At 41.2% G+C, this 26,020-nt stretch overlaps 1 non-coding gene across 1 annotated transcript; it reads left to right on the forward strand.

Moving 5' to 3' along the window:
• The first annotated feature begins 11,174 nt into the window (after window positions 1-11,174).
• On the forward strand, window positions 11,175-11,282 carry LOC130958460 (small nucleolar RNA R71). Its single transcript, XR_009077580.1, has one exon. It is a non-coding gene; the product is annotated as a small nucleolar RNA R71 (small nucleolar RNA).
• Window positions 11,283-26,020: the final 14,738 nt, after the last annotated feature.

Here is a 26,020-nt window from a genome sequence, read left to right on the forward strand (position 1 = left end):
TAGCAAAGAGATTAAGCTTGGGTAAGCCAGTTTGGCTTCAGTGGAGTTCTTGTTTGCAATTGTGTAAATCTCACAAGAAATCAGATGATGAATCTCCACTTCTCTTCCCAGCATAATGCAATGAATCATCACTGCTCTCTTGACAGTGACCTCAGAACGGTTACTAGTGGGCAATTTAGAACGCCCAATGAAGTCTAGCCAACCTCTTGCAACTGGTTTGAGATCTTCCCTCTTGAGTTGGTTTGGGACACCTTTTTAATTGGTTGTCCACTTAGTTCCAGGGAGGCATATGTCCTCTAGAACTTGATCCAACCCTTTATCTGCTCTCACCATTCTCCTATTAAAGGATTCAGGATCATCTTGTAGTTGAGGCAGTTTGAAGACCTCTCTTATTTTGTCCAGATGGAAGTAAATAGTTCTTCCTCTGACCATGGTTCTGTAGGTATGGAAAGTAGTTCCAGTCATTCTCTGCTTATCTGTCAGCCACATATTTGAGTAGAATTCCTGAACCATGTTTCTTCCAACCTTTGTCTCAGGATTGGCTAGAATTTCCCATTGTCTATTTCGAATTTGCTCTTGGACCTCCGGATATTCGTCTTCTTTCAGATCGAATTTAACTTCTGGGATCACTGACCTTAGATCCATTATTTTGTGGTAATGGTCTGCATGTTCTTTGGTTAAGAACCTCTCTTGACTCCAAAGATTCTTTGGAGTATTCTCTTTCTTGCCTCTTGAATTGGATTGTTTTCATTTGGGAGCCACGGTCTTGATGAGCCTTAGCTTAGTGATCACGGAAAAGCACACCAAACTTAGAGGTTTGCTTGCCCTCAAGAAAAAGAAAGGAAAGGGGAGAGAGAGGAGGAGAAGGAAATACGAATGGTGAAGAGAGGGGGATGGCCGAATGTGTATTTATAAGGGAGGGGGAGGGATTTCGAAAGTTTTGAAAGAGATTTGAGAAGATATGGAAAGAATTTGAGAAAATACTTGAGTTTTTGAAGAAGATTTGGAAAGGATTTGAAAGAGATTTGAGAAATAATTTAGAAAATTGTTGGATTTTTAAAATTTAAGGGTGAATGATGAAAATTTGTAACATGTTTATATAGAAAATTATGGGTCAAAACATGAAAGTGTGAAAAAATTTGAAGTGGAAAGTAAAATCTCCTTCCCCTGCCTTTCTGGCGTTAAACGCCCAGAATGGTATCCATTCTGGCGTTTAATGCCCAATTGTTGGCCATTATGGGCGTTTAACACCCAGCCAGGCACCCTGGCTAGCGTTAAATGGCAGAAACCCCTTTATCACTGGGCGTTTTGCTGAACGCCCAGGATGCTGAAATTCTGGCATTAAACGCCCAGAATGGTGCCCATTCTGGCATTTAACGCCCAAAATGGTGCCTTTACTGGCGTTAAACGCCCAGAATGGTATCCATTCTGGCATTTAACGCCCAGAGTGCCCTTTACTGGCGTTTTCTTGCCAACAAGCTCCTTTTCTCTGCTTTTTTTTACTGAATCCTTCTGTAACTCTGTAAATTCCTTCAATTTCAATGATCAACCTTGAAGAATATATATCAAACTTTTATTAAGTAAAATAAATAACCTGCTAATGACTGGGTTGCCTTCCAGCAAGCGCTTCTTTATTGTCTTTAGCTGGACCTTTATTGAGACTCATTCAAGCCTCAGTTTTGAGCATTCCTGCTCAAAATTGCTTTCAAGATAATGTTTGATCCTCTGTCCATTAACAATGAACTTTTTGTCAAAATCAATATCCTGAAGCTCAACATATCCATATGGTGACACTCCTGTAATCACATACGGGCCCCTCCATCGAGATTTCAGTTTTCCTGGGAATAGTCTGAGCCTAGAGTTGAAGAGCAGAACTTTTTGTCCTGGCTCAAAGACTCTGGATGACAACTTCTTGTCATGCCACTTTTTTGCCTTTTCCTTAAATTTTTGCATTTTCAAAGGCACTGAGTCTGAATTCCTCTAGCTCATTTAGCTAGAGCAATCTTTTTTCACCAGCTAACTTAGCATCCAGGTTTAGGTATCTGGTTGCCCAGTAGGCTTTATGTTCCAGTTCCACGGGCATATGACAGGCCTTGCCATACACAAGTTGGTATGGAGAGGTTCCTATAGGAGTCTTGAATGATGTTCTGTATGCCCACAGAGCATCATCCAAGCTCTTTTCCCAATCCTTTCTACGGGCAATTACAGTCCGTTCCAGGATTCTTTTTAGCTCTCTATTAGAGACTTCAGCTTGCCCATTTGTCTGTGGATGATATGGAGTTGCTACTTTGTGGCTAATTCCATATTGGACCATAGCAGAGTACAGCTGTTTATTGCAGAAATGAGTGCCCCCACCACTGATTAGTACTCTGGGAACACCAAACCAGCTGAAGATGTGTTTCTGGAGGAATTTCAGCACGGTCTTGGTATCATTATTGGGTGTGACAATTGCTTCTACCCATTTAGATACATAGTCTACTACCACCAGAATATAAGTGTTTGAGTATGATGGTGGGAAGGGACCCATGAAGTCAATACCCCATACATCAAACAATTCAATCTCTAAGATCCCTTGTTGAGGCATGGCGTAACCATGAGGCAAGTTACCAGCTCTTTGGCAACTGTAACAGTTACGCACAAACTCTCGGGCATCCCTATAGAGAGTAGGCCAGTAGAAGCCACATTGGAGGATCTTAGTGGCTGTTCGCTCACTTCCGAAATGTCCCCCATACTGTGATCTATGGCAATGCCATAGGATCCTTTGTGCTTCCTCTCTAGGTACAAATCTGCGGATCATTCCGTCTGCACATCTCTTAAAGAGATATGGCTCATCGCATAGGTAGTACTTGACATCTGAAATTAATTTTTTTCTTTGCACCCTGCTATACTCCTGGGGTATGAACCTCACAACTTTATAGTTTGCAATGTTTGTAAACCATAGTTCTTCCTGAATGGCAAAGAGTTGCTCATCTGGAAAGGTCTCAGAGATCTCAGTAGAGGGGAGGGACGCCCCAGCTACTGGTTCTATCCGGGACAAGTGATCAGCTACCTGGTTCTCTGTCCCTTTTCTGTCTCTTATTTCTTTATCAAACTCTTGCAGAAGCAACACCCGTCTTATGAGCCTGGGTTTTGAATCCTGCTTTGTGAGTAAGTATTTAAGAGTAGCATGGTTAGTGTACACAATCACTTTTGATCCTACTAAATAGGATCTAAACTTGTCAATGGCATAAACCACTGCAAGTAACTCTTTTTCTGTGGTTGTGTAATTCTTCTGTGCGTTATTTAGAACATGACTAGCATAATAAATGACGTGCAGAAGCTTGTTGTGCCTCTGTCCCAACACTACACCAATAGCATGGTCACTGGCATCACACATTAATTCGAATGGTAATGTCCAGTCTGGTGCAGAGATGACTGGTGCTGTGACCAGCTTGGCTTTCAGGGTCTCAAACGCCTACAGACACTCTGTGTCAAACACAAATGGTGTGTCAGCAGGTAGCAGGTTGCTTAGAGATTTTGCAATTTTTGAAAAATCCTTTATAAACCTTCTGTAGAATCCTGCATGCCCCAGAAAGCTTCTGATTGCCTTAACATTGGCAGGTGGTGGTAATTTTTCAATTACTTCTACCTTTGCTTGATCCACCTCTATTCCTTTGCTTGAAATTTTGTGCCCAAGGACAATCCCTTCAGTCACCATAAAGTGACATTTCTCCTAGTTTAAGACCAGGTTAGTCTCTTGGCATCTTTTCAGGACAAGTGCTAGATGATCAAGACAGGAGTTGAATGAGTCTCCAAATACTGAGAAGTCATCCATAAAGACTTCCGGGAACTTCTCTACCATATCAGAGAAGATGGATAGCATGCACCTCTGAAAAGTTGCAGGTGCATTGCATAGACCAAAAGGCATTCTTCTGTAAACAAATACGCCAGAAGGACAGGTGAATGCTGTTTTCTCTTGATCTTGAAGGTCCACTGCAATTTGATTGTAGCCTGAATAGCCATCCAAAAAGCAGTAATAATCATGACCCGCTAGTCTTTCTAGCATCTGGTCTATGAATGGTAAAGGAAAATGATCCTTTCTGGTGGTTGTATTGAGCCTTCTGTAGTCAATACACAAACGCCACCCTGTAACTGTTCTTGTAGGAACCAGTTCATTCTTTTTATTATGAACCACTGTCATGCCTCCCTTCTTGGGGACAACTTGAACAGGGCTCACCTAGGGGCTATCAAAAATAGGATAAATAATCCCAGCCTCTAATAACTTAGTGACCTCTTTCTGCACCACCTCCTTCATGGCTGGATTTAGCCGCCTTTGTGGTTGAACCACTGGCCTGGCATTATCCTCCAATAGGATCTTGTGCATGCATCTTGCTGGGCTAATGCCCTTAAGATCACTTATGGACCATCCAAGAGATGTCTTGTGTGTCCTTAGCACTTGAATTAGTGCTTCCTCATCCTGTGAATTTAAAGCAGAGCTTATGATCACTGGAAAAGTGTCACCTTCTCCCATAAATGCATACTTCAGGGATGGTGGTAGTGGTTTGAGCTCAGGTTTGGGAGGCTTATCCTCTTCCTGAGGAATTTTCAGAGGTTCTTTTATTTCCTCTGGTTCCTCCTGATCAGGCTGAACATCTTTAAAGATGTCCTCTAGCTCTGATTCGAGACTCTCAGTCATATTGATCTCTTCCACCAAAGAGTCAATAATATCAGTGCTCATGCAGTCATTTGATGTGTCTGGATGCTGCATAGCTTTGACAGTATTCAACTTGAACTCATCCTCATTGACTCTCAGGGTCACTTCCCCTTTTTGTACATCAATAAGAGTGCGTCCAGTTGCTAGGAAAGGTCTTCCTAGGATGAGAGTTGCACTCTTGTGCTCCTTGGTGCACGAAATTGTGATCACTACTTTTCACAACTCAAATAATCCCTAGTAATGGCTCCAAAGACTTGGTGCTCAATACCATGGCATAAACACAACTTCGCACAACTAACCAGCAAGTGCACTGGGTCGTCCAAGTAATAAACCTTACGCGAGTAAGGGTCGATCCCACGGAGATTGTTGCTATGAAGCAAGCTATGGTCACCTTGTAAATCTCAGTCAGGCAGACTCAAATGGGTATAGTGATAAACGAATAAAGCATAAAGATAAAGATAGAGATACTTATGTATATCATTGGTGAGAGCTTCAGATAAGCGAATGAAGATGCCTTCCCTTCCGTCTCTCTGCTTTCCTACTGTCTTCATCCAATCCTTCTTACTCCTTTCCATGGCAAGCTCATGTAGGGTTTCACCGTTGTCAGTGGCTACCTCCCATCCTCTCAGTGAAAACGTTGCCTATGCTCTGTCACAGCATGGGTAATCAGCTGTCGGTTCTCGGTCAGGCCGGAATAGAATCCATCGATCCTTTTGCGTCTGTCACTAACGCCCCGCCTGCTAGGAGTTTGAAGCACGTCACAGTCATTCAATCATTGAATCCTACTCAGAATACCACAGACAAGGTTAGACCTTCCGGATTCTCTTGAATGCCGCCATCAGTTCTCGCCTATACCACGAAGACTCTGATCTCACGGAATGGCTGGCTCGTTTGTCAGGCGAGCACTCGGTTGTCAGGCGATCAACCATGCATCGTGTATCAGGAATCCAAGAGATAAACACTAGAGCCTTGATTGCTTGTAGAACAAAAGTGGTTGTCAGTCACCTTGTTCATGAGTGAGAATGATGATGAGTGTCACGGATCATCACATTCATCAAGTTGAAGAACAAGTGATATCTTGGACAAAGAACAAGCGGAATTGAATAGAAGAACAATAGTAATTGCATTAATACTCGAGGTACAGCAGAGCTCCACACCTTAATCTATGGTGTGTAGAAACTCCACCGTTGAAAATACATAAGAACAAGGTCTAGGCATGGCCGAATGGCCAGCCTCCCAAATGATCTAAGATAGCATGAAACTCAAAGATAGCTACCAAGATGTCTAATACAATAGTAAAAGGTCCTACTTATAGAAAAACTAGTAGCCTAGGGTGTACAGAGATGAGTAAATGTCATAGAAATCCACTTCCGGGCCCACTTGGTGTGTGCTTGGGCTGAGCAATGAAGCATTTTCGTGTAGAGACTCCTCTTGGAGTTAAACGCCAGCTTTGGTGCCAGTTTGGGCGTTTAACTCCCATTTAGGTGCCAGTTCCGGCGTTTAACGCTGGAATTCCTGAGGGTGACTTTGAACGCCGGTTTGGGCCATCAAATCTTGGGCAAAGTATGGACTATCATATATTGATGGAAAGCCCAGGATGTCTACTTTCCAACGCCGTTGAGAGCGCGCCAATCGGGCTTCTGTAGCTCCAGAAAATCCACTTCGAGTGCAGGGAGGTCAGAATCCAACAGCATCTGCAGTCCTTTTTAGTCTCTGGATCAGATTTTTGCTCAGATCCCTCAATTTCAGCCAGAAAATACCTGAAATCACAGAAAAACACACAAACTCATAGTAAAGTCCAGAAAAGTGAATTTTAACTAAAAACTAATAAAAATATACTAAGAACTCAACTAAAACTACCAAAAACATACTAAAAATAATGCCAAAAAGCGTACAAATTATCCGCTCATCACAACACCAAACTTAAATTGTTGCTTGTCCCCAAGCAACTGAAGATCAAATAGGATAAAAAGAAGAGAATATGCAATGAACTCCAAAAACATCTATGAGGATCAGTATTAATTAGATGAGCGGGGCTTTTAGCTTTTTGCCTCTGAATAGTTTTGGCATCTCACTTTATCCTTTGGAATTCAGAATGATTGGCTTCTTTAGGAACTCAGAATCCAGATAGTGTTATTGATTCTCCTAGTTAAGTATGATGATTCTTGAACACAGCTACTTATTGAGTCTTGGCCGTGGCCCAAAGCACTCTGTCTTCCAGTATTACCACCGGATACATACATGCCACAGACACATAATTGGGTGAACCTTTTTAGATTGTGACTCAGCTTTGCTAGAGTCCCCAATTAGAGGTGTCCAGGGTTCTTAAGCACACTCTTATTGCCTTGGATCACAACTTTATTTCTTTCTTTTTCTTTCTCTTTCGTTTTTTTTTTTTTTTGTATTCACTGCTTTTTCTTGCTTCAAGAATCATTTTTATGATTTTTCAGATCCTCAGTAACATGTCTCCTTTTTCATCATTCTTTCAAGAGCCAACATTCATGAACCACAAATTCAAAAGACATATGCACTGTTCAAGCATACATTCAGAGAACAAAAGTGTTGCCACCACATCAAAATAATTAAACTGTTATACAATTCAAAATTCATGCAATTCTCATCTTTTTCAATTAAGAACATTTGTTTAAGAAAGGTGATGGATTCATAGGACATTCATAACTTTAAGGCATAGACACTAATGATCATAAGACACAAACATGGACAAACATAATCATAAAAATTCGAAAAACAAGGAAATAAAGAACAAGGAGATTAAAGAACGGGTCCACCTTAGTGATGGCGGCTTGTTCTTCCTCTTGAAGGTCTTATGGAGTGCTTGAGCTCCTCAATGTCTCTTCCTTGTCTTTGTTGCTCCTCTCTCATGATTCTTTGATCTTCTCTAATTTCATGGAGGAGGATGGAATGTTCTTGATGCTCCACCCTTAGTTGTCCCATGTTGGAACTCAATTCTCCTTGGGAGGTGTTAATTTGCTCCCAATGGTTTTGTGGAGGAAAGTGCATCCCTTGAGGTATCTCAGGGATCTCATGATGAGAGGGGTCTCTTGTCTGCTCCATCCTTTTCTTAGTAATGGGCTTGTCCTCATCAATGGGGATATCTCCTTCTATGTCAACTCCAACTGAATAACAGAGGTGACAAATGAGATGAGGAAAGGCTAACCTTGCTAAGGTAGAGGACTTGTCCGCCACCTTGTAGAGTTCTTGGGCTATGACCTCATGAACTTCCACTTCTTCTCCAATCATGATGCTATGAATCATGATGGCCCGGTCTAGAGTAACTTCGGACCGGTTGCTAGTGGGAATGATTGAGCGTTGGATAAACTCCAACCATCCTCTAGCCACGGGCTTGAGGTCATGCCTTCTCAATTGAACCGGCTTCCCTCTTGAATCTCTCTTCCATTGTGCGCCCTCTTCACATATGACTGTGAGGACTTGGTCCAACCTTTGATCAAAGTTGACCCTTCTAGTGTAAGGATGTTCATCTCCTTGCATCATGGGCAAGTTGAATGCTAACCTTACATTTTCCGGACTAAAATCCAAGCATTTCCCCCGAACCATAGTAAGATAATTCTTTGGATCCGGGTTCACACTTTGATCATGGTTCTTGGTGATCCATGCATTGGCATAGAACTCTTGAACCATCAAGATTCCGACTTGTTGAATGGGGTTGGTAAGCACTTCCCAACCTCTTCTTCGGATCTCATGGCGGATCTCCGGATATTCACCCTTTTTGAGTGAAAAGGGGACCTCGGGGATCACCTTCTTCAAGGCCACAACTTCATAGAAGTGGTCTTGATGCACCCTTGAGATGAATCTATCCATCTCCCATGACTCGGAGGTGGAAGCTTTTGCCTTCCCTTTCCTCTTTCTAGAGGTTTCTCCGGCCTTGGATGCCATAAATGGTTATGGAAAAACAAAAAGCAATGCTTTTACCACACCAAACTTAAAAGGTTTGCTCGTCCTCGAGCAAAAGAAGAAAGAAGAGAGTAGAAGAAGAATAAATGAGGAAGAAGGGAGTGGCTTATGTATTCGGCCAAGGAGGGGGAGAAGTGGTGTTTAGGTTGTGTGAAAATGAAGGGGTGAAGAAGGGTTTATATAGGAGAGGGGGGAGATGGGGTTCGGCCATTATGGGTGGGTTTGGGAGGGAAAGTGGTTTGAATTTAAAGGGTGAGGTTGGTGGGGTTTTATGAAGGATGGATGTGAGTGGTGAAGAGAAAGATAGGGTTTGATAGGGGAAGGGTTTTTGGGGAAGAGGTATAGAGGTGATTGGTGAATGGGTGAAGAAGAGAGAGAGTGGTGGGGTTGGTGGGGATCCTGTGGGGTCCACAGATCCTGTGGTGTCAAGGAAAAGTCATCCCTGCACCAAATGGCATTCAAAATCACGTTTTGAGCCATTTCTGGCGTTAAACACCGGGCTGGTGCCCATTCCTGGCGTTTAACGCCAGGTTCTTGCCCTTTTCTGGCGTTTAACGCCAGTCTGGTGCCCCTTTCTGGCGTTAAACGCCCAGAATGGTGCCAGACTGGGCGTTAAACGCCCAACTGCTAGCCTCACTGGCGTTTAAACGCCAGTGGGTTCTTCCTCCAGGGTGTGCTGTTTTTCTTCCTGTTTTTCATTCTGTTTTCGCTTTTTCAATTGATTTTGTGACTTCTTATGATCATCAACCTACAAAAAACATAAAATAACAAAAGAAAATATATAAAATATAATCATTGGGTTGCCTCCCAACAAGCGCTTCTTTAATGTCAGTAGCTTGACAGAGGGCTCTCATGGAGCCTCACAGATACTCAGAGCAACGTTGGAACCTCCCAACACCAAACTTAGAGTTTGAATGTGGGGGTTCAACACCAAACTTAGAGTTTGGTTGTGGCCTCCCAGCACCAAACTTAGAGTTTGACTGTGGGGGCTCTGTTTGACTCTGAATTGGGAGAAGCTCTTCATGCTTCCTCTCCATGGTGACAGAGGGATATCCTTGAGCCTTAAACACAAAGGATTCTTCATTCACTTGAATGATCAGTTCACCTCCATCAACATCAATCACAGCCTTTGCTGTGGCTAGGAAGGGTCTGCCAAGGATGATGGATTCATCCATGCATTTCCCAGTCTCTAGGACTATGAAATCAGTAGGGATGTAGTGGTCTTCAATCTTTACCAAAATATTCTCTACAAGTCCATGAGCTTGTTTTCTTGAGTTGTCTGCCATCTCTAGTGAGATTCTTGCAGCTTGTACCTCAAAGATCCCTAGCTTCTCCATTACAGAGAGAGGCATGAGGTTTACACTTGACCCTAAGTCACATAGAGCCTTCTTGAAGGTCATGGTGCCTATGGTACAAGGTATTGAAAACTTCCCAGGATCTTGTTTCTTTTGAGGTAATTTCTGCCTAGACAAGTCATCCAGTTCTTTGGTGAGCAAAGGAGGTTCATCCTCCCAAGTCTCATTTCCAAATAACTTGTCATTTAGCTTCATGATTGCTTCAAGGTATTTAGCAACTTGCTCTTCAGTGACATACTCATCCTCTTCAGAGGAGGAATACTCATCAGAGCTCATGAAAGGCAGAAGTAAGTCCAATGGAATCTCTATGGTCTCATTTTGAGCCTCAGATTCCCATGGTTCCTCATTAGGGAACTCATTGGAGGTCAGTGCACGCCCATTGAGGTCTTCCTCAGTGGCGTTCACTGCCTCTTCTTCCTCTCCAAATTCGGCCATGTTGATGGCCTTGCACTCTCCTTTTGGATTTTCTTCTGTATTGCTTGGGAGAGAACTAGGGGGAGTTCAGTAATTTTCTTGCTCAGCTGCCCCACTTGTGCCTCCAAGTTCCTAATGGAGGACCTTGTTTCAGTCATGAAACTTTGAGTGGTTTTGATTAGATCAGAGACCATGGTTGCTAAGTCAGAGGGGTTCTGCTTAGAATTCTCTGTCTGTTGCTGAGAAGATGATGGAAAAGGCTTGCCATTGCTAAACCTGTTTCTTCCACCATTGTTGTTGTTGAAACCTTGTTGAGGTTTCTCTTGATTCTTCCATGAGAAATTTGGGTGATTTCTCCATGAAGAATTATAGGTGTTTCCATAGGGTTCTCCTAAGTAATTCACCTCTTCCATTGAAGGGTTCTCAGGATCATAAGCTTCTTCTTCAGATGAAGCATCCTTAGTACTGCTTGGTGCATTTTGCATTCCAGACAGACTTTGAGAAATCAAATTGACTTGTTGAGTCAATATTTTGTTCTGAGCCAATATGGCATTCAGAGTGTCAATCTCAAGAACTCCTTTCTTCTGACTAGTCCCATTGTTCACAGGATTCCTTTCAGAAGTGTACATGAATTGGTTATTTGCAACCATTTCAATGAGCTCTTGAGCTTCTGTAGGCGTCTTCTTCAGATGAAGAGATCCTCCAGCAGAGCTATCCAAAGACATCTTGGATAGTTCAGAGAGACCATCATAGAAAATACCTATGATGCTCCATTCAGAAAGCATGTCTGAGGGACATTTTCTGATTAATTGTTTGTATCTTTCCCAAGCTTCATAGAGGGATTCTCCATCCTTCTGTCTGAAGGTTTGGACTTCCACTCTAAGCTTACTCAATTTTTGAGGTGGAAAGAACTTTGCCAAGAAGGCATTGACTAGCTTTTCCCAAGAGTCCAGGCTTTCTTTAGGTTGTGAGTCCAACCATATTCTAGCTCTGTCTCTTACAGCAAAAGGGAATAGCATCAGTCTGTAGACCTCAGGGTCAACCCCATTAGTCTTGACTGTGTCACAGATTTGCAAGAACTCAGCTAAAAACTGATGAGGATCTTCCAGTGGAAGTCCATGGAACTTGCAATTCTGTTGCATTAGAGAAACTAATTGAGGCTTAAGCTCAAAGTTGTTTTCTCCAATGGCAGGGATAGAGATGCTTCTCCCATAGAAGTCGGGAGTAGGTGTAGTAAAGTCAACCAGCACCTTCCTTGCATTGTTAGCATTGTTGTTGTTTTCGGCTACCATGGGTTCTTCTTCTTTGAAGAATTCGGTCAGGTCCTCAACAGAGAGTTGTGCCTTAGCTTCTCTTAGCTTCCGCTTCAAGGTCCTTTCAGGTTCAGGGTCAGCTTCAACAAGAATGCCTTTGTCTCTGCTCCTGCTCATATGAAAGAGAAGAGAACTAGAAAACGTGGAATCCTCTATGTCACAGTATAGAGATTCCTTGAGGTGTCAGAGGAAAAGAAAAATAGAGGAAGGAGGTATAAGAATTCGAACTTGATTAGATAGAGTTCGAATTGTACATTAAGAAAGAGTTACACTCCATAAATAGAAGGATGTGAAAAGAGGGGAAGTAATTTTCGAAAATTGAGTAAAAGATTTTGAAAACATTCTGAAAAACACTAATTGATTTTCGAAAATAAAAGTGGGGAAGAAATCAAGTGATTTTTGAAAAAGATTTTGAAATTAGAAATCAAAAAGATTTGATTGAAAACTATTTTGAAAAAGATGTGGTTAAGAAAATATGATTGGTTTTTAAAAAGATGTGATTGAGAAGATATGATTTGAAAAACATTTTAAAAAAAATTTGATTTTAAAAATTAATGACTTGCCTAACAAGAAAAGATATGATTCAAACATTAAACCTTTCTCAACAGAAAAGGTAACAAACTTGAGATGTTCAATTAAATCATTAATTGTTAGTAAGTATCTTTGAAAAAGGAAAGAAATTGATTTTGAAAACATTTGATTGAAAAGATATGATTTGAAAAAGAATTGATTTTGAAAAACTTTGAAAACTTGAAAAAAATTGATTTTGAAAACAAAATCCTCCCCCTTGTGCCATCCTGGCGTTAAACGCCCAGAATGGTATCCATTCTGGCGTTTAACGCCCAAAATGCTACCTTTTTGGGCGTTAAACGCCCAACCAGGTACCCTAGCTGGCGTTTAAACGCCAGTCTGTCCTTTTTCACTGGGCGTTTTGAACGCCCAGCTTTTTCTGTGTAATTTCTCTGCTGCATGTTCTGAATCTTCAGTTCCCTGTACTATTGACTTGAAAATAGAACCAAGATCAAATAAACAAGGCATGCAAGACACCAAACTTAAAATTAAACACTAGACTCAAACAAGAAACATAAATTTTTTTTTTTGGTTTTTATGGTTTTTATAATTTTTTTTTATGCTTTTTTTCGAAAATTATATGGAAATAGAAAATAAAGGTTTCAGAATTCCCAATTTGAATTTCCAGGAATCATTGCAATGCTAGTCTAAGACTCCGGTCCAGGAATTAGACATGGCTTCACAGCCAGCCAAGCTTTCAAAGAAAGCTTCGGTCCAAAACACTAGACATGGCCAATAGCCAGCCAAGCCTTAGCAGATCATTGCTCCAATAGCAAGATTGATAGAGATCAATAAGCTATTGTGATGATTAGTTGAAACCTCGGTCCAATAAGATTAGACATGGCTTCTCAGCCAGCCAGATTTCAGCAGATCATCATGAAACTCTAGAATTCATTCTTAAGAACTCTGAAGAAAAATACCTAATCTAAGCAACAAGATGAACCGTCAGTTGTCCATACACAAACAATCCCCGGCAACGGCGCCAAAAACTTGGTGCACGAAATTGTGATCACTACTTTTCACAACTCAAATAATCCCTAGTAATGGCTCCAAAGACTTGGTGCTCAACACCATGGCATAAACACAACTTCGCACAACTAACCAGCAAGTGCACTGGGTCGTCCAAGTAATAAACCTTACGCGAGTAAGGGTCGATCCCATGGAGATTGTTGCTATGAAGTAAGCTATGGTCACCTTGTAAATCTCAGTCAGGCAGACTCAAATGGGTATAGTGATAAACGAATAAAGCATAAAGATAAAGATAGAGATACTTATGTATATCATTGGTGAGAGCTTCAGATAAGCGAATGAAGATGCCTTCCCTTTCGTCTCTCTGCTTTCCTACTGTCTTCATCCAATCCTTCTTACTCCTTTCCATGGCAAGCTCATGTAGGGTTTCACCGTTGTCAGTGGCTACCTCCCATCCTCTCAGTGAAAACGTTGCCTATGCTCTGTCACAGCATGGGTAATCAGCTGTCGGTTCTCGGTCAGGCCGGAATAGAATCCATCGATCCTTTTGCGTCTGTCACTAACGCCCTGCCTGCTAGGAGTTTGAAGCACGTCACAGTCATTCAATCATTGAATCCTACTCAGAATACCACAGACAAGGTTAGACCTTCCGGATTCTCTTGAATGCCGCCATCAGTTCTCGCCTATACCACGAAGACTCTGATCTCACGGAATGGCTGGCTCGTTTGTCAGGCGAGCACTCGGTTGTCAGGCGATCAACCATGCATCGTGTATCAGGAATCCAAGACATAAACACTAGAGCCTTGATTGCTTGTAGAACAAAAGTGGTTGTCAGTCACCTTGTTCATGAGTGAGAATGATGATGAGTGTCACGGATCATCACATTCATCAAGTTGAAGAACAAGTGATATCTTGGACAAAGAACAAGCGGAATTGAATAGAAGAACAATAGTAATTGCATTAATACTCGAGGTACAGCAGAGCTCCACACCTTAATCTATGGTGTGTAGAAACTCCACCGTTGAAAATACATAAGAACAAGGTCTAGGCATGGCCGAATGGCCAGCCTCCCAAATGATCTAAGATAGCATGAAACTCAAAGATAGCTACCAAGATGTCTAATACAATAGTAAAAGGTCCTACTTATAGAAAAACTAGTAGCCTAGGGTGTACAGAGATGTGTAAATGTCATAGAAATCCACTTCCGGGCCCACTTGGTGTGTGCTTGGGCTGAGCAATGAAGCATTTTCGTGTAGAGACTCCTCTTGGAGTTAAACGCCAGCTTTGGTGCCAGTTTGGGCGTTTAACTCCCATTTAGGTGCCAGTTCCGGCGTTTAACGCTGGAATTCCTGAGGGTGACTTTGAACGCCGGTTTGGGCCATCAAATCTTGGGCAAAGTATGGACTATCATATATTGCTGGAAAGCCCAGGATGTCTACTTTCCAACGCCGTTGAGAGCGCGCCAATTGGGCTTCTGTAGCTCCAGAAAATCCACTTCGAGTGCAGGGAGGTCAGAATCCAACAGCATCTGCAGTCCTTTTTAGTCTCTGGATCAGATTTTTGCTCAGATCCCTCAATTTCAGCTAGAAAATACCTGAAATCACAGAAAAACACACAAACTCATAGTAAAGTCCAGAAAAGTAAATTTTAACTAAAAACTAATAAAAATATACTAAGAACTCAACTAAAACTACCAAAAACATACTAAAAATAATGCCAAAAAGCGTACAAATTATCCGCTCATCACTCCTCCATTTCCAGCACTACAAAGTCAGTGGGAAAGGCAAATGGCCCAACCTTGACAATCATGTCTTCAATTATGCCTGATGGATATTTAATGGAGCCATCAGCAAGTTGGAGACATATCCGGGTTAGTTTGACTTCTTCAGTCAACCCAAGCTTTCTGATAGTGGTTACAGGTATCAGGTTGATACTTGCTCCAAGGTCATATAGGGCTGTCTTGGTACAAGCATCTTCTAATGTGCATGGTATCATAAAGCTTCCTGGATCTTGAAGCTTCTCTGGTAAGCTTTTCCGAATGACTGCATTACATTCTTCAGTGAGAAACACCTTTTCAGTTTCTCTCAAATCCTTCTTATGACTTAAGATCTCTTTCATGAACTTAGCATAAGAGGGTATTTGCTCAAGTTCCTCTGCAAACAGAATCTTTATTTCAAGAGTCCTGAGATAGTCTGCAAAGCGGGCAAATTGTTTATCCTGTTTCGCTTGGTGGAGTTTCTGAGGATAAGGCATCTTGGCTTTATATTCTTCAACCTTAGTTGCTGCAGGTTTATTCCCTACAGAGGTGGTTGGAGAAGCCTTCTTAGAGGGGTTACTATCAGCACTCTCAGGTGTCTAATTCCTCATTGGCGTTTGAACGCCAAGACTGGGTGCAGGATGGGCGTTTAACGCCAGCTTTCCTCCCTTTTCTGGCGTTTGAACGCCAGAACTGGGCAAGGAATGGGCGTTTAATGCCAACTTTTCCCCCTTTTCTGGCGTTTGAACACCAGAAGTATTCCTCTCTGGGCTCTTACTGTTCTTAGAGGGATTTTAGGCAGTGGTTTGGTTATCCTCTGTCAGTTGTTCTTTTCTTGGCTTTCTGCTGCTTTGAGTTGATACATTCAATGTCTTCCCACTCCTTAATTTAACAGCTTGGCATTCTTCTGTTATCTGTTTAGATATCTGCTGTCTTGTCTGATTCAATTGTGCTTCCATATTCTGGTTAGCATTTTTAGTTTCTTGGAGCATCTCTTTAAACTCTGTTAATTGTTTTTTCATCAGGAGTAATTGTTGATTAAGTTCAACAATCTGTTCTTGAGGATTAGGATCAGTAGTTACTGTCATAGCTTCTTCTTTTATAGAGGACTCACTGCTTGAGTATAGATGTTGATTTCTAGCAACCGTATCTATGAGCTCTTGAGCCTCTTCAATCGTCTTCCTCATGTGTATAGATCCACCAGCTGAGTGGTCTAAAGACATCTGAGCTTTTTCTGTAAGCCCATAGTAGAAGATGTCTAACTGTACCCACTCTGAAAACATTTCAGAGGGGCATTTCCTTAGCATAACTCTATACCTATCCCAGGCATTATAAAGGGATTCATTATCCTCTTGTTTAAAGCCTTGGATGTCCAGCCTTAGATGTGTCATCCTTTTTGGAGGGTAAAATTGATTCAGGAATTTGTCTGATAACTGTCTCCATGTTTTTATGCTTGCTGTAGGTTGGTTATTCAACCACCTCTTAGCTTGATCTTTTACAGCAAATGGAAATAGTAACAATCTGTAGACATCCTGATCCACTTCTTTATCACGTACAGTGTTAGCAATTTGTAAGAACTATGCCAGAAACTCAGCAGGTTCTTCTTGTGGAAGACCGGAATACTGGCAATTTTGCTGCACCATGATAATGAGTTGAGAATTTAGCTCAAAGCTGCTTGCTTTAATGGGAGGTATACATATGCTACTCCCATATGCAGCTGTAATGAGGTTAGCATATGACCCCAGAGTCCTTCTGGACTGCTCAATTCCACTTAGGTCCATGATGGAGAACGGGAGATGATGTGGATATTATTTTATTTTATTATTATATATTTTTTAAAATTTTAAGTAAGCAAAAGCACAAAAGACACCAAACATAAAAATTTTAGAAAATCAAACAAAAAATTTCAAAAATTTAAAGGAAAACACAAAGAAGACACCAAACTTAGATTTTTTTTTAAATTAAAGAAAGAACTAAGAACATGCAATTTCGAAAATTTTAAAGAAAATAAAAGCATGCAATTGACACGAAACTTAAAATATAAAACTAAACTCAAATAAAAGACTCTAAACCACAAAAATAAAATATTCTTAATCTAAGCAACAAAATAAACCGTCAGTTGTCCAAACTCGAACAATCCCCGGCAACAGCGCCAAAAACTTGGTGCACGAAATCACAATCACACTTTTGCAATTTTGCACAACTAACCAGCAAGTGCACTGGGTCGTCCAAGTAATACCTTACGTGAGTAAGGGTCGATCCCACGGAGATTGTCGGCTTGAAGCAAGCTATGGTTATCTTGTAACTCTTAGTCAGGATATCAATAATTTTCAGATTTAATTGTAAAAAGTAAAAGAACATGAAATAAATACTTGTTTTGCAGTAATGGAGAACAGGTTGAGGTTTTGGAGATGCTATATCTTTTGAATCTCTACTTTTCTACTGTCTTCTTCTTCATGCACGCAAGGCTCCTTCCATGGCAAGCTGTATGTTGGGTTTCACTGTTGTCAATGGCTACCTCCCATCCTCTCAGTGAAAATGTTCAACGCACGCTGTCACCGCACGCCTAATCATCTGTCGATTCTCGATCATGTCGGAATAGAATCCAGTGATTCTTTTGCGTCTGTCACTAACGCCCAACACTCGCGAGTTTGAAGCTCGTCACAGTCATTCAATCCTCGGATCCTACTTGGAATACCACAGACAAGGTTTAGACTTTCCGGATTCTCAAGAATGGCCGCCAATGGGTTCTAGCTTATACCACGAAGATTCTGCTAAAGGAATCCAAGAGATACACACTCAAACGAAGGTAGAACGGAGGTGGTTGTCAGACACACGTTCATAGGTGAGAATGGTGATGAGTGTCACGGATCATCACATTCATCAGGTTGAAGAACAAGTGGTATCTTAGAATAGAAGCAAGCGTGATTGAATGAAAAACAGTAGTAATTGCATTAATCCATCAAGACACAGCAGAGCTCCTCACCTCCAACCATGGGGTTTAGAGACTCATGCCGTAGAAGATCCAATATAAAACGTGTAATGTGTCATGAGATGAAGATACAATAGCAAAAAGTCCTATTTATAGTGAACTAGTGACCTAGGGTTTACAAGAATGAGTAAATGACGTAAAAATCCACTTCCGGGGTCCACTTGGTGTGTGCTTGGGCTGAGCATTGAAGCTTTCATGTGTAGAGACTTTTTTTGGAGTTAAACGCCAGCTTTTGTGCCAGTTTGGGCGTTTAACTCCAACTTTTGTGCCAGTTCCGGCGTTAAACGCCGGGAATTCTGAAGCTGATTTGGAACGCCGGTTTAGGCCATCAATTCTTTGGCAAAGTGTGAACTATTATATATTGCGGAAAAGCCCAGGATGTCTACTTTCCAACGCAATTGAGAGCGCGCCAATTGGGCTTCTGTAGCTCCAGAAAATCCACTTCGAGTGCAGGGAGGTAAGAATCCAACAGCATATGCAGTCCTTTTTCAGCCTCTGAATCAGATTTTTGCTCAGGTCCCTCAATTTCAGCCAGAAAATACCTGAAATTACAGAAAAACACAAAAACTCATAGAAAAGTCCAAAAAAGTGAATTTTAATTAAAAACTAAAAATATATAATAAAAACTAACTAAAATGTACTAAAAACATACTAAAAAAGTGCCAAAAAGCGTATAAATTATCCGCTCATCAGTAATCAATGCACAGTAAAGAAGAATGATGTTAACACATGGTCATGACTACATGTGAAAAGTCATCAATGGAAATATAGTAAGTGCATGTGATGACATTTAAATGCAAGATGTTTATTGGCATGCTGGCAAAGGCATGAGTAGCATAGATCAAGCATTCAATGTCCAAGTTAGATTACCAAGTCTTTCAAACTAACAATCATGTTTGTAATAACAATTATATTTAATTAATAAAATATAAAAAGGGTTTTGTGAAAAGCAAGCATTTATAGTAATAGATTAAAAGAAATCTTAAAAATAGGGCACAATGCCATACGGGCGTTTTCACAAACACATAGCATGCATGGTAAATAAGCTATTTGAAAGTATTAAACTGAACATGCAAGCATCCCTTTAAAAAGTAATATATAATTGTCAAATAATCCACAAAAATATAGAAAAAACAATGACCCAAATAAAATTCCAACACCAATGAAAATAATGCAATGAATGAAAGTATGCAATTAAGTAAAAGAAAATGAAAGATAAGAGAAATGAGAAGGGAAAGAACGGAAGAAGAAGTAAGTAAGAAAGGAGGGAGGAAAAATTAGGATTGGGGAAGAAAAGATAAAATATTTTGGCATATTAGGTTAAGGTGTGCGACGCTGGCGACGCGGACGCGTGGATGACGCGGCCGCGTGGTGCGCAATAAGGTCAGGCGACGCAGACGCGTGGGTCACGCGATCGCGTCACTTGATTTGTGCTAGTGGCACGAGTGCAGCCTCGCATTCGCATAACTCTCTGTTTGAATTGCATTTTGCCAAAAATCTGGGTGACGCGGTCGCGTGGGTGACGTGATCGCGTGGATGGCCATTTTTGAAAGACGACGCGGCCGCGTGGGGCACGCGTTCGCGTGGGATGGCTTGGGCTTCTAGCACGAGTCCAGCCCAATTCCAGCACAACTTTCAGCCATACACCTTTTTGACGTCGATTTTCATGGCACGCGGCCGCGTGCGTGACGCGGTCGCGTGGGAGGCCAAAATTCCACATGACGCGGTCGCGTAAGCGACACGGTCGCGTGGGGTCAAATTATGCTAAAGGCGCGCCTCCAACCACGCTTTCGCGTGACTCTCTGTTCAATTATTTTTTCCCAACGCACTAGTGACGCGGACGCGTCAGCGACGCTGCCGCATCGTGTGCGATTTATTATTTTTTTATTTTTTTTATATATAAGGCAGTATGCAGAATGCAATGCGAATATGAATGTCATGCATGATTCCAGGTCCAAAGAAAAAATAGAGCTCAAAAACAAATAAAACTTAAATAAAAATGAAAAAGGAACGATCATACCATGGTGGGTTGTTTCCCACTTAACACTTTTAGTTAAAGTCCTTAAGTTGGACATTTGGTGAGCTCCCTGTTATGGTGGCTTGTGTTTGAATTCATCCAGGAATCTCCACCAATGTTTGGAGTTCCAGTAGCCTCCAGGGTCCCAAACTAGGCGCACAAAGCCTTCAAGTAAGTTAAAGCAAGTGACAAGGCCCCAAGAGTGTTGATTTCTAGATTGAATTCCGGGGTCCCAAATCTTGCTTTTGCACCCGTCTTCTTGTTGAGCAATATTGTTCTAGCCGGGTGGAAAACAATCTGAATTCTCACTGAAGCAGCCAGACAACTTCCTAGACCCATTCAGTTGAGCTCTACACCAACCTTTGCGTTTAAATGTTGAGCACACAACCATGTTAAACCTTGCAGGATAAATCTTTTCACTGACCATCTTCTTCTTACTCTTAATGCCACAGAGAGCTCTAAGTTGACCATCCGTCTCCAGTAGCCCATGTTCAAGTGGAATTAGAAAGCTAAGGGATATGAATTTTACCCACTTGAATGTTGTGAAGGATGATGGCAACTTAGGGGGAGGTGTTTTTAATGAACGTACAAGCTCCACTCCCTTGTGCTCTTCTTTGACATCTTCCACCTCTTTGTAAGCTTCTTCAATTTCAACCTCTTCCTCTTGGTGGCTTTCTTCCAATTTAATCTCTTCTTTGTTGTGCACCAAGGGCATGGGAAGTTGTGCCTCTTCTTCTTGAATCTCCATCTCTGGATTAACCTTTTCCAAGTCTTCTATTATGACATGCCTTGGAGGTTGTACACCCTCCTCAACATCAATTTCAAATACTTTGGAAGGAGGTTTTATGACTTGAATTTCCCATGGAGGTTCTGTATCTTCTAAGTCTTCAACCGCTTCTTCCTCTTCAACAATTATGGCTTCATCCACTTGTTCTAGTACAAAGTCATGCCCCTTACTGTCCACTGGAGTTTCTAGTGCCTCCTTCATGCTACGTTCTTCATTAGATTCTCCACATGAAGCCATGGGGGTTCCTTGAGTGTCTGAACATCTAGAAGGTAATTGATTTATTGCTTGCTCCAATTGATGAAGGGTTGCATGAAATTGATCTACTGTTTCCTTGATACGATCCCTTGACTCTTGTTCCATTTCAATAGCATAACTGGGGTCATCTTGTTCTTGGATTGATGGATGTGGGTGCTCTTCCATGGGTGGTGGTGATGGGATGGGTGGTGATGGAATGGGTGGATCAATATATGGTTGAAAAGGAAGTGCACTAGAGCTTGAGGGTTGATTGTTGAAGGTATTCGGTGGTCCGATTTGGGTGACCAGAGCTTGTATAGTAGAGTTTAAATCGGCAAATACTTTCTCCATGGAGGTTTGGGGTGGATAGGAGGGTTCATTTTGATAATGATAAGGAGATGGTGTATATTACGGTGGTGGTTCTATGTATGGTTCATTTGGCTCATAAGGTGGTTGGTATGGTGGATATGGATTAGGCTCATACGGAGGTGTTTGGTGGAAAGGAGCTTGTGAGTATGGTGGTTCAAAATTATATTGAGGAGGAGGGGGTTCATAGGCATATGGTGGGTCTTGTTGGTAGTCAAAAGAGTGCTCACCATAGCCATTGCCTTGATATGCATCACAGAATGGGTGTTGATAGTCCATTGGAGGTGGTTGTTGCCCTGAGGGTTGATCAAATCCTTGTGGCTCCTCCCATCTTTGATTGTTCCAACCATGGTGCATGTTGTCATTATAACCTCCTCTTCCTGCAACATAATTATAACTAGACTCATAGCCAAAGGGGTAAGAGTTCATAGTAGTGAGAGATAAAAAAAATAAAAACTAACAAAAAAGGAAATTTTTTTTTGTTTTTTGAAAAATATTTACAATAACCAATAATAAGGCACACGTTTGCAATTTCCCGGCAACGGCGCCATTTTGTCGTTAGGATTTTTGCTAGTAAAGAATTTATAAAAATATTCGCGTTGTAGATATAGCTTCTAAACTAACATAAATCCCTTCGTACAAAAGTTTTGGTTGTCACAAGTAACAAACCCTTTTAAAATTGATAACCGAGTATTTAAACCTCGGGTCGTCTTCTCAAGGAATTGCAGGGAGGTATGTTCTTATTATTGGTTATGCAAAAGTATGTTTGGGGTTTTGGATTAAGGTAAAAGGTATGTTGAATGACACTTAAAATAAAATAATAATAACTATAAAATAAACTCTTGGCAAAGTATGAAAATTTGGAAGTCCTATCCAAGTTATCCTTATCAATTATGATGAGAATTGAAGTTTTCTCCTACTTTGTTAACCTCTAACTATGAAGGTAAGTTAAGTAGATGAATTAATTCGAATCCTCAAGTCCCAGTCTTTCCTTGGGAAAAGTTAGAGTTATTGGATCTCGAATCAATTCTTGAAGAATTCTAATTTTCAATTAACAATGAGTTTGACAACCCAAGAGTCACCAATTAATCAACCAAAGCCAAGAATGTAGAAAGCTAAATTAAAATCATAAATATCTGGAATACCTCAAATAACATACATTTGAAGCAATGAAATCTAACATGGAAAAGTTCATAAGCCAATTGGGCATCAAATACAAATAAAAGCATTAAAAGTATCTCAAAGTAGAAGAGAAGTAAAAATAAAGAAATATTGAACCTGATGTAAAGATGAGATAAATTCTTAATTTCTAAAAATCCTAATCCTAAATTCTAAGAGAGAGGAGAGAGCCTCTCTCTCTAAAAACTACATCTAAAACTAAAAGTGAATTATGAGTCTAATTTGAAGTGTCCCCTTCATTCCTCCACTTTGCAGCCTTTAATCTGTGTTTTCTGGGCTTGAAACTGGGCAGGAAATAGCCCAGAATTCGCTGTTTGCGAAATCTGCCACGCTGATTTTCGCAGATACGACGCGTCCGCGTGGATGATGCGTTCGCGTCGCCTATCTGTACGGCCAATATGGCAAATTATATATCAAATCGAAGCCCCGGACGTTAGCTTTCCAACGTAATAGAACCGCGTCATTTGGACCTCTGTAGCTCAAGTTATGGTCGTTTTAGTGCGAGAGGGTCAGACTGACAGCTTTGCAGTTTCTTCAACTTCTTGTATTCCTTCCACTTTTGCATGCTTCCTTTCCATCCTCTAAGCCATTCTTGCCCTGTAATCCCTGAAATCACTTAACACACATATCAAGGCATCTAATGGTAATAAGAGAGGATTAAATAAAAGAAAATAAAAGCCAAAGAAGCATGTTTTCAATCATAGCACAGAGTCAGGAAGGCAAATTTAAAACCATGCAAATAGTATGAATAAGTGGGTAAAGAGTTGATAAAATCCACTCAACTAAGCATATGATAAACCATAAAATAGTGGTTTATCAGTTGTCTCCCAACAAAGCGCTTTTTTAGCGTCGCTAGCTCGACGATTGCTTCTTCAGTTGAGGTTATACTTCTGTTTGGGGGCTTCCCCCATGCTGCCCAAAGTAATGTTTGAGTCTTTGTCCATTCACAGTGAATGTCCTCTTTGAGCTTTCTTCCATGATTTCTATGTGTCCATAAGGTGAGACTTTTGTAACTAGAAAGGGCCCGACCATCTTGATTTGAGTTTCCCAGGAAAGAGTTTCAGTCTGGAGTTGTAGAGAAGCACATATTGTCCTTCTTTGAAACTTCTTGGTGCTAGGTTGAGATCATGTCTCCTTTTTTATTTTTCCTTATAGATCTTGGAATTTTCATAGGCTTGAGACCTAAACTCTTTCAGTTCTTACAGCTGCAAAACCCTCTTTTCACCAGCAGCGATGCTGTCCAGGTTCAGTATCTTAAGAGCCCAAGAGACTTTGTGCTCTAGCTCTAATGGCAAGTGACAGGCCTTTCTGTATACCAGTTGATATGGGGACATCCCAATTGGTGTTTTGAAGGCTGTCTTGTATGCCCAAAGAGCATCATCTAGCTTCTTCGCCCAGTCCTTCCTTGATATCCCCACAGTCTTTTCCAATATCCTTTTCAACTCTCGGTTGGATATCTCTGTTTGCCCACTTGTTTGGGGATGATAAGGTGTGGCAACCTTATGCTTCACCCCATATCTTAGGAGTAGGGTTTCCAATGGTCTATTGCAGAAATGGCTCCCTCTATCACTGATGAGTGCTCGTGAGACTCCAAATCTGGTGAAGATATTCTTTCTAAGAAAGTTTATGACTACCTTGTTGTCATTGGTTGGGGTTGCCACGGCCTCCACCCACTTAGATACATAGTCCACTGCCACCAAGATATACTTGTTCGAATATGAGGTTGGGAATGGTCCCATGAAGTCGATCCCCCACACATCGAACAGTTCAAGTTCTAGAATGTATTGCTGTGGCATCTCATTTTTCTTCGGCAGATTGCCAGCTCTTTGGCACTCATTGCAGCTCCTCACCAGTTCCTAAGCATCCTTGAAAATAGTGGGCCAGAAGAACCCACATTGCAGTACTTTTGCTGCGATTCTTTCTCCTCCAAAATGACCTCCATAGCTAGCGCTATGACAACTCCATAGGACCTTTCGTCCTTCTTCTTCTGAGATGCACCTAATAAGGATTCCATCTGAGCATTTCTTGAAGAGATAGGGTTCATCCCAAATGAAATACTTAGCATCATTGATGAGTTTTCTTCTTTGATGTTTGTTAATCCCATGTGGTAAGTCACCGGCTGCTTTAAAATTGGCAATATCTGCAAACCAGGGTGCTTTGTGAACCAACATTAACTGCTCATCTGGGAAGAACTCCTTTACACTTGTATCATGTGTAGCATCTTTCTCACAAGGGATTCTGGATAGATGATCTGCTACCTTGTTCTCCACACCCTTTTTGTCTCTAATCTCAATGTTGAATTCCTGCAATAATAAGATCGATCTGATTAGTCTTGGTTTTGACTCCTGTTTGGCAAATAGATATTTGAGTGTTGCGTGATCAGTGAAAACAATAACTTTAGAGCCAATGAGGTAGGATCTAAATTTGTCAAATGCAAAAACTATTGCCAGCAACTCCTTTTCAGTGGTGGTATAATTTCGTTGAGTGTCATTAAGGACCTTACTGGCATAGTATATGACATGCACCAAATTTTCTTTTCTCTGCCCTAACACTGCCCCAACTGCAAAATCAGATGCATCACACATCAGTTCGAATGGTAAATTCCAATCAGGTGGGGTGATGATAGGAGCTGAGGATAGCCTCTTTTTTAAGTTTTCAAATGCTAGCATGCACTTCTCATCAAAGATAAATGGTGTATCAGACATTAGGAGATTGCTTAAGGGCTTGGCTATATTTGAAAAATCTTTAATAAACCTTCTATAGAAGCCAGCATGACCAAAAAGCTCCTAATTGCCTTGACATCACTTGGTGGAGGTAATTTTTCAATTAGTTCCACCTTAGCTCTGTCTACCTCAATGCCTTGGTTAGAAACTTTATGGCCAAGGACTATTCCATCTGTCACCATAAAGTGACATTTTTCCCAATTCAAGACCAAGTTGGTCTCTTGACATCTTTTTAATACCAACGCAAGATGGTTTAGGTAATTAGGAAAGGAGTCTCCAAATACTGAAAAGGCATCCATGAAAACTTCAATGAACTTCTCTATCATATCTGAGAAGATGGAAAGCATGCAGCGTTGAAAAGTTGCAGGTGCATTACATAGCCCAAATGGCATGCGCCTATAGGCGAACACTCCATATGGGCAAGTGAATGATGTTTTCTCCTGGTCTCTTGGATAAACAACTATTTGGTTATATCCTGAATAACCATCTAGAAAACAATAATATGCATGTCCTGCAAGTCTTTCCAGCATCTGATCCATGAAGGGAAGTGGGAAATGGTCTTTTCTTGTGGCTTCATTGAGCTTTCTGTAATTAATACACATCCTCCATACTGTGATAGTTCTTATAGGGATTAGCTCATTTCTTTCGTTGGGTACTACAGTGATTCCTCCTTTCTTGGGGACCACTTGGACTGGACTGACCCATGGGCTATCCAAAAT

This window comes from Arachis stenosperma, chromosome 10 (assembly GCF_014773155.1).
Source record: "Arachis stenosperma cultivar V10309 chromosome 10, arast.V10309.gnm1.PFL2, whole genome shotgun sequence".
Taxonomy (NCBI): domain Eukaryota; kingdom Viridiplantae; phylum Streptophyta; class Magnoliopsida; order Fabales; family Fabaceae; genus Arachis; species Arachis stenosperma.